The sequence below is a fragment of the Lithobates pipiens genome, unplaced genomic scaffold (genome assembly GCF_037356315.1).
Source record: "Lithobates pipiens isolate NorthernLeopardFrog02 unplaced genomic scaffold, aLitPip1_a1.2 Scaffold_22, whole genome shotgun sequence".
NCBI lineage: Eukaryota > Metazoa > Chordata > Amphibia > Anura > Ranidae > Lithobates > Lithobates pipiens.
In genome coordinates, this window is record NW_027507784.1 from 25620656 (window position 1) to 25633975 (window position 13320).

At 42.0% G+C, this 13320-nt stretch overlaps 1 pseudogene across 1 annotated transcript in view; it reads right to left on the bottom strand.

Moving 5' to 3' along the window:
* Window positions 1-5134: 5134 nt before the first annotated feature.
* Window positions 5135-13320, bottom strand: part of LOC143923446 (up-regulator of cell proliferation-like) — a 32240-nt pseudogene continuing 24054 nt past the window's right edge. The window contains exon 3 of the transcript XR_013261725.1: window positions 5135-10654. The product of XR_013261725.1 is annotated as an up-regulator of cell proliferation-like (transcript). The remainder of the gene's footprint in view (window positions 10655-13320) is intronic.

Below are 13320 nucleotides of genomic sequence, written 5' to 3' on the forward strand. Positions count from 1 at the left end.
AGAATCCACACACATACAATTCAATGAGAACACTAAACAAATGTTCAATAGTTCAAGGTAATTTAATGATAAAAGTAATTCATACCAGTATAGCCAATGAGGCCAAACACTCTCTCCCTTCATCAAGGCTTAAAGTGTCATTAAACCCACATCATAAAAAAAATCTATGAATAAATGGTGTATCACATGCTGTTCATAGTCAGCCACAATTTTTCTTTGAGTTCTACCAGCATTGCTGCAGAGGTTTTAGGGGTGTGGGGGGGGGGGGGGGCAGCATGTCAGTGCTCAGACCATATGCCGCACACTGCAACAAATTGCTCTGCATGGCTGTCATCCCAGAAACAAGCCTCTTCTAAAGATGATAAAGATGATGCACAAGAAAGCCCACATACAGTTTGCTGAAGACAAGCTGACTAAGGACATGGATTACTGGAACCATGTTCTGTGGTCTGATGAGACCAAGATAAACTTATTTGGTTCAGATGGTGACAAGCGTATGTGGTGACAACCAGGTGAGGAGTACAAGCCATATCACTTAACCTCCTCCAATAAGCCCTTGATGCCTCCTCTTTCCCTTGCTTAGCATTCATAAATTCAGCATGTCTGGTTTGTCCATATATTTGGGGCAATTTTTCCTTCAATTTCTCACAAACCTCCCATCCACTAACCATCTTACCTAGATTTTTGACATCTACACCACATTCTTTAAGTATATAGCCAGACATGTTGCTTCCCACTGCTTTAATAAGAAGCTGATGAATGTCAGTAGCAGAAGCCTCATATGCTTCCTGTGCAGCGCTAAGTTTCTTTGCAAACCCAATTGGATTCTTTCTAGGATCTCCCAATCCCTCTAATATGGATCTCATATCTTGAGGACTAAAAGGTACATGCCATTTAATTTGAGACTTACTGTCAACAGCATTACCTTCAAAAACTAATTGGGTTCTGACTGGATAAACTGCAACAGATTGCTCTGTGACCGGGGCAGAAGGGGTGGCACCTCCCTTCTTTCTCTCTTCATCTTGCTGCCACTATTTGGAAATTATGGTTTGCTCCAGAAGTTCAGACTCTATCTCTCTTTCTCTGGCCAAAGCCTTAAGTTCAGAGACATCTAGTTGCATATGTGCCTTTGGATTTATTCCAATCATCTGTTTCTAGGATACGAGCCAAATCCCTCTTTGTAGGATGATAAGGGGCTGTTAAACCTCTGCTCTCTACTATATTGCCCAGCTCATCTTTTGTGTGTTCCATGTAATCAAATTCTTTTGCTTTTGTGCGTGGACACCTTAAAGCCAAACTGGCAGCTACATAAGGTGGGGGGTCCTCCTCTGTAGAGTCTTCTGGCCAAACGTAGTAAATTTGTGCAGTACTTTTATTAAACATCTCCATCAAGCCCGTTTGATTTGCTACTTTAGCTTCTGTCTCCCATGTGCAAGCTATTCTCCACGTTCCTTCACTGCACAGTAGTGGGCCATAATCGTGCAGAAAAGTTTGCTATACTTGTAAATCAAAAGTCCCTTCAGATTTTAAAGGTTTAGCTGTTCCCTTTGTCCATTCTACCCATTTAACTAGGGGCTCAGTATAGGCGGAACCGTACCTTCGGTTCATATATTCTCTAGCGCTCATCTTGCGCTGGGCATTTTCTAAAGGCCTCTCTCCCTTCATTTCCTTACTTAATTTAATGCCCATAATGACTGGCCAGTCTTCTCTACTTGTGCCTATACACTCTTGCCTCTAAAACAAATAGTACAGAAAATCTGCAGATTTACAAGAAAAGTCTCCACTTATCTACGTGGATAGAAGGGGTTTATGACAATAGACAAAACACTCATTAAGAGACCCTCCTCGTCTCTTCTCTGTGAGTTTTATCTGACCCTACCATGCGCCTCTGACCCAGATCACCCACAAGGAGTCAACGCAGGGAACTGCAAAGGATTCTCTCTATCCACACACAGTCCGACCCGTGAAGGGGGACACAAACACATTCACACACACACGTTACCCAACCAGAAAGGTCCGAGGGTGGGCTGGTTTCCTTGAGAACCGACAGATAGGATACATAGGAAAGGCAGAAATATAGCAAGCTTAAAGACAGCTTACTTATCCGGCATTTAGATGTCTGCATTCCCGATGATCCCGATTAAAGCGCGGTTCCTTCTGGAAACTCTGCCAACCTCCTGATATCTGGCTCGCCAAAACTGTTATGATTAGTTTCTGATTGGGACTCTAAAATAAAGTTAATACTGCAGCTCCAGGAACAGATTCACAGGACTCAATCACTGTGTTTAAAATGTCCGTTCAGTGACAAAATTTATTATAACATGTTATTTTATACATAGATAAGAAAGGGGTGGTGTGAGATGGTATTAAAAACTAACAAATAGAAATATGTTATTAAGAGCTAACAAATATAAATATATTATTAAAAGCTAGCGAATCTAACAATTGTAAAAGTAAAATATTGAGAAGGGAGGTGGGAGTAGATAGTGTTTAGTTGGAGATGTTTCTGTGTGTTAGGTGAAGGTTACAGAACACATTTCAGCAGCGAGGACAAAATGGAGTCTCTTGTGCTTAAATGAACAGTACAGTGAATGTCCATGTCAGTGGCGACTCCACTTAAAGCGGAATACCAGCCAAAAGTGGAAACTCCACTTTAAGCACTCCTCACCCCCTTACATGCCACATTTGGCAATTAATTTTTTTTGGTGGGGGGTAGTGGGTACCTTCTTTTTAGAGGGACTTCCTGTCCCACTTCCTCCTTCCGCCCTCTCGGCCGCCTGGGTGACTCCTTCTCTCCCCCAAGGCAGCCCTCCCTCCCTGCAATCTTCTGGGACACGTAACAGGTCCCAGAAGATTTCCTGGCCAATAGCAGAGTGGGTGCCAAGCCATGATGCCATAAGCTGTCACGGCCGGGTGCCCACAGTTGCTATGATGGTGCCGCAGAGAGGAGGGGAAGAGGAGCGAGGCTCTGGGTGGCCACATCGCTGGACCGTGGGACTAGTGAGTGTCTGTTTATTAAAAGTCAGCAGCTACACTTTTTGTATTGGCTGACTTTTAATAAACTAAAAAATGGATGGAACTCTGCTTTAAATCATACACCTTGGCAAGGTTTTATATCTGGTTGCACTTTACCATTTCCTGGCTATGACTTTCTTCCCTACTGCTATTTTTGTGGAAATGGTTATCTCATGAGAGGGTTTTTAATGACTGGTGGCGACAGTGAGGTCACATTTGTTTATTCTTTCAATGACTGTATACCCATTATTTTATGCTTATATGTTCTGCACAAATATGTGCCTTTATAAGACTGTAAGAATTACATGTTCTTGTACTTTGTTTCCCAATGTTTATTGAATGAACTCTAATTGAAACTGAAAATCATATAGGAAAAAAATCTAACCAACTGCTTTAAAAACAAGGAGAGAAAACAAGTACCAACATGTTTTATTGATTTTGTTCTTTGGTTTGTACAGCTTCATTTATTTACTGTGATAAAAAAAATTATAATATAACAGTGAAATTAGAGCATGTATCTGTCAAAAATGTATTACACTTACTAAATATAATCAATGTGTATATATATGTAGCACTGACCCCTGAAGGAGTGGCTGGTTTTGCTGGGCTTACCGTTACCTTCTACACCTCGTGTGCGTCTAGGGGTTTCCCGAGGTTGATGACACAATAAACTGTAGAGACCGACACTTCAATCCCTTTAGGAATTTTTATTTGCAGAAACGTTGAACAGAACACAGTCTCTAAGTAGGGAATAGAGGGTATGGGTAATAAAGCTCAGGTACTCTTGGAACTGCTGACACTTGAAATGTGTCTCTCTAGATGATCCAGGGAATAGCCATTCGCAACTGGATATTTCAAGTTGCCATCATAAATGCAGAAATGAACCCCTTTGGTTACATCCCCTCCAGCAGTTAATATCTGCCGATGGATATATCTGAGCCAATAGAGCTGGTGTATTATACCATCTTGTCAGGAACTTATAAGACATCTCCTGTATATGGGAAATTGAAGTATGATGTGTCATTCCCATCAGCCTTTTAATCTGCTCTGATGTAAAATTATCGCCCAGTTCTCTTTCGCATTCTCAAATGATATAGGGAGCTGTCATATTTTGGGTGCTCAGAACCAGCCTATACATTCGAGACAATATATGACCCGGCTCTGATAAGTTAACACACCATTCCTCAAAAGTAGTAAGCGGGTTCACTGGCCTGATCTGGTGCTTCCACTTATTGAACAAATCTGTCAGTTGACGGTATTTCCATACAGCCATTGGTATTTTCCCCAGTATTCAAACCAAATCCACGAATGATAGCAATTTACCCCGTGGGGCCACGCTAGCACAATTACTCTTCCCGTCCATTCCAGAGCGATCTAAACTCCCTTTCTCTTCCCCTGGGGAAAACCAGGGAATTCCTTTCAATGGTGTTAAAGGGGATATTGGGGGGTGGGGGGCAAACTTTCCCGTAATATTCATTCTATCCCAAATGGATAGTGTTGTCTTTGTCAGTGGTGACGCATATTCTGACAACCCCCTATAAGAAACCTCTCTCAGGCAGCTACGTTAAATTTAAACAAAGGGGCGGGGTCTCCTGGGTGACATATTGCTGAATTTGGTGAGTGATGTCATCACTATTCCTGCCCCCTTGTTTATACGGCTGGGGATTCCCAGCCAGTAAATATATGGGACTGGGTGATGTCACTGGTTGCTAAGGACATGGCACCCGCTGCTTCCTTAAAAACCTTTGACAGGAAGGAAGCAATCATATGTGTTAGGGGAAGAAATACCGCTACTATATATGACTTTAAGCTCCCATGGAAAAAACTGTCAGACTAATGCCCAAACAGCCAAAGTGGGGTCTGAACTTTTGCTTAGATCAAACCTTGAGCTTGTCCTCATTCATGATGACATGGTGGATTCATGCAGAATAAGAAACTCTGAAGTTAAACTGAATGCCCAATCAAACATTTTGTTTCCATTTGGATATGGCAAGGAATGATAAGGACTCTTTTGGGTTTTTACTGCTATTTGACACTCCCTTAGAGGAAATCTCAGACAGGAAGTGAGGAAAAATCTCCACTTTCAATTCATTTATTTCTGTCTGTGTTTTTTTCCTCATTTCCTGTTTGGTGAGCTCGTTGTCATCAGGACAGTGATTAAGAAGAAATCTTTGTAATAGAAAGTTAAAACCTGACAGGGATTTAAACCCTACCTTAAAGGGGTTGTAAACTCTCAAGGAGTTTTCACCTTAATTCATTATATGCATTAAGGTGAAAACCTCCCGTAGTGCATCAGCCCTCCTTTTTATTTACCTGAACCCGATCGTTCCAGCTACAGGGAGGAGCACAGCAGCTCCAGACGCTGCCTTGGGTCCTCATTGGATAGATTGATAGCAGAGGGAGCAAATGGCTGTCAATCAAATCTAGTGACGCTGGAGCCGAGTCCTGCTGTCTATGTCAATGGACACAGCCGCAGGACTCAGGAGCGTGCCCCTGCACGAGTGAAATGCATCTCTCTGTGGGGCACTCCATGCGGGGAGGAGCCAGGTGCATCGCTGGGGGACCTCAGAAGAGGAGGATCGGGCCGCTCTGTGAAAAACCCTTGCACAAAGGAGGTAAGTATAACATGTTTGTTATTTAAAAAAAACAAAAAACCTTTACAACCCCTTTAATTGTACAAAATAAAAACAAGACTGGTAAGTTGCATGCTCTCAAAGGCTCAATATTATTACAAATTTGATTTACTTCACAATTGCAAAATCCATTTGAGTCCACCTTTCCATGAACAGAATTTTTAGTACTAAAGGGTGTACATTATAGCCCCCAAAATGTGTTAGATTTTTATCTTGGATTTTTATGATAATAAATATTTTGTAGACTCTAAAGCCTTTGATGTGATGCTTCTGTTCTTCTACACCACCACAACTGTTGTAGAGGAGCTTGAAATGTTAAATTCTTTCTTCAAGCTGCGAAGAGCTTGCTCTTTGGTTATTTGCTTCCACACCCCTGGAAGCTTAGCTGGTTTTGCCTTATAAAGTTTTGCAAAGTTTTTATTAAACTGCACAAAGACATACTTCCAGTAATCTGAGCTCTCAATACTGGCATCTGGCTGAATATTCCAATTTGGATATATGTCACTATATTCTTTGCATGGAAACCATTCCCATTTTGTGTCTACATTTCTAAATCTACAGTTAGCTACAACATGAGTGGAACAGATGCTAACAATGAGGGTCTTATCATCACACCATTGGAATTTTCCTAGCCCTTGTGATCTGTGCATTGATGCTTCATGTATCTTATGGTCTTCACCTCCGAGCTCGCAGGGGACTTTGCAAAAGGGACACTGCTTTCTACAACCAACCACCTTCCTGAACAATTCATCCTGCGGTTTCACTGTCACTGTTTGAAGTAAAGAACTCAGAGGCATAGATGTAAGTTCTGATTGGATTTGTCGTTGTGTCTCCTTGAGGTAGTGTTCAATTTCAGATGAGAACTCCTCAACAATCCCTGTGTGGTGAAAAGCGATGACTTTCATCTCTTCCTGGGAAATCACTAAGTCTTTTTTTAAGAGTTCACAGAAATTCTCCAAAAAACTTGACACTGTTTGACTTTTCCGGCATCTTTCATTTTTAAGGACTGTCTTTATTTTCTTGTTAATAGATGACAGAATATGTCCCTGCAAGATTTCTAAAGCTGGTGAGTTGCAGTATTTCCTCATGATGTGAGATAGGATCCATTTTTTTACAAAACTTTCATAAGAATTTATGTATTCATCATACTTTTGGAATGACATTTCTTTTAGTAGCTCCTCCAAAACAGTATACTGGAAACAACTTCTGCTAGTAAATGTGACAGTTTCTGGATCACCTAAAATCTCATCCACTATTTTTTGTCCAAGATGTTTGAAAAGATAATCCTTTACTGCTGGTTTCAAGCACAGCTCACAAAACTGATTAGCTCTGCTAAAATTTTGATCTTTCTTATGGAAAATACTGAGAAATGTGGACAAGTATTGAACTTTTAGTTTTTCAAGGCATAGTTTAGGGTCGTTCTCTTGGATAAACTTTTCATGTAGCATCTGGAAGGCTTGAGATGCTTTTCCAAAAATGAAAAGTTTGAGATCCAGCTCAAACTCTGAAGTAAAGCGAAGCTTTTTTACATCTTTACTAGTGAGCTTTGTATTGATCTGGTGTAGTAGCTCTTTAGAGTATATTTCATTGTAATCCCCGGAGGAAGAAATCTTCTCTTTTAAATACTTGTCACTCATTTCAATGATGGAATCTGCTAGAATGCCAATCTTACCATAAAGTTCTTGCTGAACAAATTTAGATTTTTGTGGAAATGAGGTACATGCACCATCAACATACCGTATATCCATTGGAAGACTTTTCTTTGCATTTTGACTTAAACTTTTAACCTTGATTAATGCTTCATTTATATGAGGTCCTTTACTGCTCATGTCATTTTTGAGAAGGGGAAGAAGAGAATGATCCACATTACATCTCTTAAGTTCTTCAAACTGCAAATCTGATAACGTCTTCTGCCACACCAAATTAAATTCCTGTTGCCTTTCTTGTTCACTTACTTCATGATTATCCTGTCGATAACTTTGCAGAAGATTTGTTATTCTTTCTTCAAGCAATGTCTGGGATGTTTTTTGAATGTCCTGGATCTTAATTTTCGCTTTCTGGATGCATGCAGCCTCATGGCACTTGTTAAGGGCATTTATTTCAAGTCTTTTTCTCAAGCCCTGTATACTTATTTTGAAGTCTTCTCTGTGTCTTTCGATGAGATTAGTATTTTCAGTGTTTTCAAAATATTTTTCTAGTGATGCAATCATTTTGTTTTCTTCCTCCAGAAGAATTCTATGCAGATCTTCTGTGTTACTTTCACATTTATCTTCAGACTGATTTTTTTATGTTATTTTCTTCACTGATCATCCAGTTGTGAATTGTTTTACAGAAATCCCATTCCCACGAGGAATACTGTACAGATAATTTATTGTAGGCTTTGGCCACCAGGCTGTTCCGAAAACTGAAGATGAATTTCTCATGTTTGACCGATCTCCATAAACTTTCTATCCAAGTATTAAAATCAGAGATGTTCAAAGCATTGTTTTTTGATTTCTGAGCATCCATAAATTTAAATAAGTACATTTTAAGCTCATGTACCTGTGAGCTGTAGCCAAGATTTACTGGAGCCATTGGTGGGTCTCCTTGCCACAGGCCAGGAATGTACCAGTTGTCTTTATTTAGATCATACTTCATCACATCATTGAAATTTGATATCCCATATTTTTTCTCCATTTTAGCAGCTTCCTTTGTCATTTTATTTAGCTTTTCTAGTAACATCTTTCTGTGTCTCATGTTCTGATCATTAGCAGATACGTCACTGACATTCTGGTGTACGAACTGGCAGTTAGGTTTCATTCCTATTTCTTTCATTCTAAGAAAAGCATGGACCACGATCTGTAAAACATCCTTCATTTCTGCTGTGTTTTCCATGGCCATATTGACTATGGTGATATCACTCAACCCCACCACAAATGTGGCCAGTTCATTGTCATGTTCATAGCTGCCCTCCAAAGAGGTCAACTCTGGGGCTTTCAGCCCCTCCGTATCGATCACCAGGATGAAGTGACAGCCCAGATTTTCCTGAAAGTCTTCTTTCACATTAAGAAGAGTCATGAATGCTCCTCGTGTGCATCTTCCACTGGCCACGGGGAACTGCAAACCAAACATGGTGTTAAGGAGGGTGGATTTTCCTGTACTTTGCACTCCCAGTACAGTTATCACTCTCAGTCTGCATTGCCCCCCTGTTCTCTTGTTCAGCTGAGTAAGGACATCCGTTATCCATTGCAGGGGAATGTTGGCGGCATCTCCATCAATCAGCTCTAATGGAAACCCATCCAACAAAAGATCAGCAGCTATTCTTGGAAGGTCAACAAATTTTTTCTTGTTTTGGTCAATTACTGTATGTTTTGCTATAGAGCATTCAGCTTCATAAAACTGGCCCATTTCACGTAGAAAGTGTTCCAATCCTAAACAGCTGTCAGAGATTTTCTGATCTAAGTCCCTGAGTTCTTTTTTGTTTTGGGCCAGATTGTTACATTTTTCCTTGTAGTTTTCTTGTAGCTTAGACAAATTGTCTCTAGCTATTGCATCAAGGTTAAATTTCATCCATTTTAGAAAATATTGTCTCTCTTTATGAGACAAATCAGTTAAAGCTTGGGTAAAAAGCTCTATACCCTTGGGAAATTTATGTTCAGTTTGTTTTGCATGAAGGGCCCTGCGCTTTAGTAGGGGATTACATTGATGCGTTTCTGCATCTTTCTCTCCTTGGTTTTTCATTCTACAAAGTTCTTTATCTATTTCAGACAACTGTTTCCAAAGATGTCCTTGTAATTTCATAGTTGTCATTTTATACTCTGCCACATCTTTTATTTCTCTAGTGATTTTATCTGCATAGTTTCTTCCTTTCTGGCATTCATCAGTGCTTTCATCTGTCACAAAAGGATGCCCACTGAAATATCTTGGTAAATCTTTCAGTGAAATAGATTTGCAGGTTCTCTCTAGAATTTGTTTAATTTTTTCTTGGATTTTGTTAGTTAACATAACATCATTTTCTGTCCTCTTCTTCAGGATAACATTTGCTTTATCAATTCTTAAAACTGGAAGAAGGTCCCCTAGAAGTTTTTGTGTCTCTTTCTCAATATGTTTTCCTGAATTTGGAGTAAAAACAATGTAAAACTTGGTGTCACTCTGACTGCATTTGGATAACAGCTGGAATTCTCTCTCATCGATTGTTTCAATAAATATAAACACAGCTGATGAAACTTCTGCTAGAAATGTGAACTGGTCCCAGTTGGACTCTAGGTCTCCACGTAGGTTGGTAACTGCACACGGTTCTGGAAAAACATCAGATTTACCAGAAGGAAAATACCAGGACATTTCCACAAGTCCCTCAGATATTTTTCTCTCAATGTTGCCACCATCCACATTGTCATGGATGAAGAAGTTGTGATGCTGCTGGACTGGATTAAGAACTTGATTCAGGATTTTAGATTTTGACAACTTGGTTTTCCCCAATCTTACAAAGGAAATGACTGGCATGGAAATATTCACCACATTTTCTTCTCTGAACCCTTTACTGTCAGCTAAACACTGAGGTCTCCACTTCTTCACAATGTCTCTCATTGCCCACAGCATGAAGATGCAAGGTGACCCATTACCAGATGGGGGGAGCAGTAGAGGGACAGAAAATTGACACATGGCCATTTTGTTTACAATTTCTTGTTGTAGAAAATTATCTGAACAATGCAGGAGAACACAGATGATGTCCAAGGGGTGGATGGAACTTGTATTTTGTGTATCCTCATACTTATCAATATCAAAGAGATCATCTTCATCTTTATCCAGGCCAGACAGATCTGTATTGAGCAGAGTGTTTCTTGCTGTACTGTCCAGAGCCATGATCTTCCTCAGAGTACACCAGGGTACATCTTCTATTTTCTGGGGCTTATTGCTCTTCGGAATCTGTGGCCCAATATCTAGAATGGCCTTTAATGTCAGCTTTGAAACTAAACAGTTTTCCATCTTCAGCTGGACAACAAGGTTTTTAAAGGACTCTCCTTTTTCTGTAATGAGAAAAATAATGAACATTAATTCAATAATGAAATAGACCTAAGCTTAGAAAGTGAACATTTGCTATCCAATAGGGACATCTAGAAATGGTGCCTGTGCTCAAGCAGTACCCTGAAAAGTATACCTTTTAAAAGGAATTCTTCTTTTAAAAAAATAGCTGTGAACTTCCTTTGCCCAGACACAGCAGTTCTGTAGACTCATAACTGTATAATTGCAGAATAATATCATCTAAGGCACTGCTGATTCTGACTGCTTGAGATTTGGTGATGTGACTACTGTGCTGCTCACTGTTCTCATTGCAGGAGAGGAAGCTGTACGTGGGAACTGCAGTGCAAGGATCGGCCTGCTTCTGCTTTATTCATTCTGTGGTTCTGTGCTTCTTCCACCTCTCCAACTGATTCTTAAATAGAACATCAGTCATTAGGGGGTGTTGTGAATTCATGAAGAAATACATTTATATTCACTGGCAGAGATGAGAGATTTCAGTAGGCCTCAAAAAGTGGATGAACTATAATTTTGATATTATTGAACTGTTACCCTTTTGGAGACCCTTAAAACAAAATAATGCTCTCACACTTTTTGTTTTTCCAAATGTGCAGGGGATTAGTTATCTGTAACTTTTACAAACCCTGTGTTGAAACAAGAGACCGGAACAATGGTAGCTTTTGTCACCAAACAAAAAGATGTTTACTTATTTTGTTGGTTAGATTGAGAAGACCAAACTTGCATAAGTATTTATCACATGGAAATAATCCTTAACTAGAAAACCCCATTGTGCGTAAGTGAAGACTGTTTGGACAATATACAACCATGAAGACAAAATTCAATAGCTGACACCTTGTCCAACAAAACCTATTGTGTGAATTGTAGGGACTTGAAGGGCACAGCTCAGCTATCTAAACATTTATTGGAAGCTCAAAGTCCATCTCAAAACATGGTGTAAGGCTGCGTACACACGGGTGGATTGTCTGCCCAACTTAGTCCGCTGAAACACATTTGAGCGGACAGTCCGCTCGTGTGTGGGCTTCAGCGGACTTTTTCAGCGGACAGTCTGGCCAACTAAGTCTTTCGGAATGTTGGAAAGACTGTCCGCTGAACTCGCATTTGGGCGGACAATCCGCGGACAATCCGCGGACAATCCGCCCGTGTGTGTGCCAGTCCGCCCAACTTTTGAAATGAGCAGACTTTTCCCGCCCGGAGAAAAGTCCGCTCATTTCGAGCGGGTATGCAGGTAGGCGGGGCCCGCGACGGAGACGTCGCGGGCACCGCCGCCTGGTATGGACTTAAAGGGGAAACCCAACGCCAAAAAAAATCGGCGTGGGGGTTCCCCCCAAGTCCACAACAGACCCTTGTCCGAGCACGCTACCCGGCCGGCCAGGAAAGGGGGGCGAGTGAGCGCCCCCCCTCCTGAGCCGTACCAGGCCGCGTGCCCTCAACATGGGGGGTGCCTTGGGGAAGGGGGGGCCACGCAGCCCCCCCACCCCAAAGCACCTTGTCCCCATGTTGATGAGGACAAGGGCCTCTTCCCGACAACCCTGGCCGTTGGTTGTCGGGGTCTGCGGGTGGGGGGCTTATCGGAATCCGGGAGCCCCCTTTAATAAGTGGGCCCCCGGATACCGGCCCCCCACCCTATGTGAATGAGTATGGGGTACAATGTACCCCTACCCATTCACCTGTAAAATAAAAGTACCAAAAAAAACACAACACACGAGATAAAATATTTTATTGCACAGCTCCGGGGGTCTTCCGTCTTCGGGGGTCTTCTCGCCGGACTCCTCCGCTATCTTGTTGTAGCTCTTTTGCTAGCGGAGGAGTCCGGCTTTCTTCCTCCCCGCCGTCGGCCTCGTCTCCCGACTTCAGGGGTCTTGTCCCCCTCTTCGGTTCTTCTGCCGGGCCACCGCGCCTTCTTATAGCTCTTTTAGAGGCGGTGGCCCGGTCTTCTGTCGCCGCTGTCGATGTCGCCGCCGCCTTCCATTCTTCTTCTTCTTCTTCTTCTTCTTCTTCTTCTTCTTCTTCTTCTTCTTCTTCTTCTCCAGGAGATGTTGCCTCGACGCTCTCTCCGGCCGGAATGCCAGAGCCGCGCTGCGTGGCCACTTATATAGTGACAATGGGGCGGTGTCACATGGTATATGTCACATGGGTTGGTGTCACATGGTGACCCCGCCCCCTGACGATGTCATAGTCCCCATGTGACATCAACCCATGTGACCAACCCATGTGACATATACCATGTGACACCGCCCCATTGTCACTATATAAGTGGCCGCGCAGCGTGGCTCTGGCATTCCGGCCGGAGAGAGCGTCGAGGCAACATCTCCTGGAGAAGAAGAAGAAGAAGAACGGAAGGCTAAAGAGCTACAACAAGATAGCGGAGGAGTCCGGCGAGAAGACCCCCGAAGACGGAAGACCCCCGGAGCTGTGCAATAAAATATTTTATCTCGTGTGTTGTGTTTTTTTTGGTACTTTTATTTTACAGGTGAATGGGTAGGGGTACATTGTACCCCATACTCATTCACATAGGGTGGGGGGCCGGTATCCGGGGGCCCCCTTATTAAAAAAACATGTGACCAAACACATGTGAGACACCTGGTGGTTGAAGGTGCTATTACCTTAAAATCATTAGACTCCTGGGAAAGCTAACCATTACATGTTGCCTGCC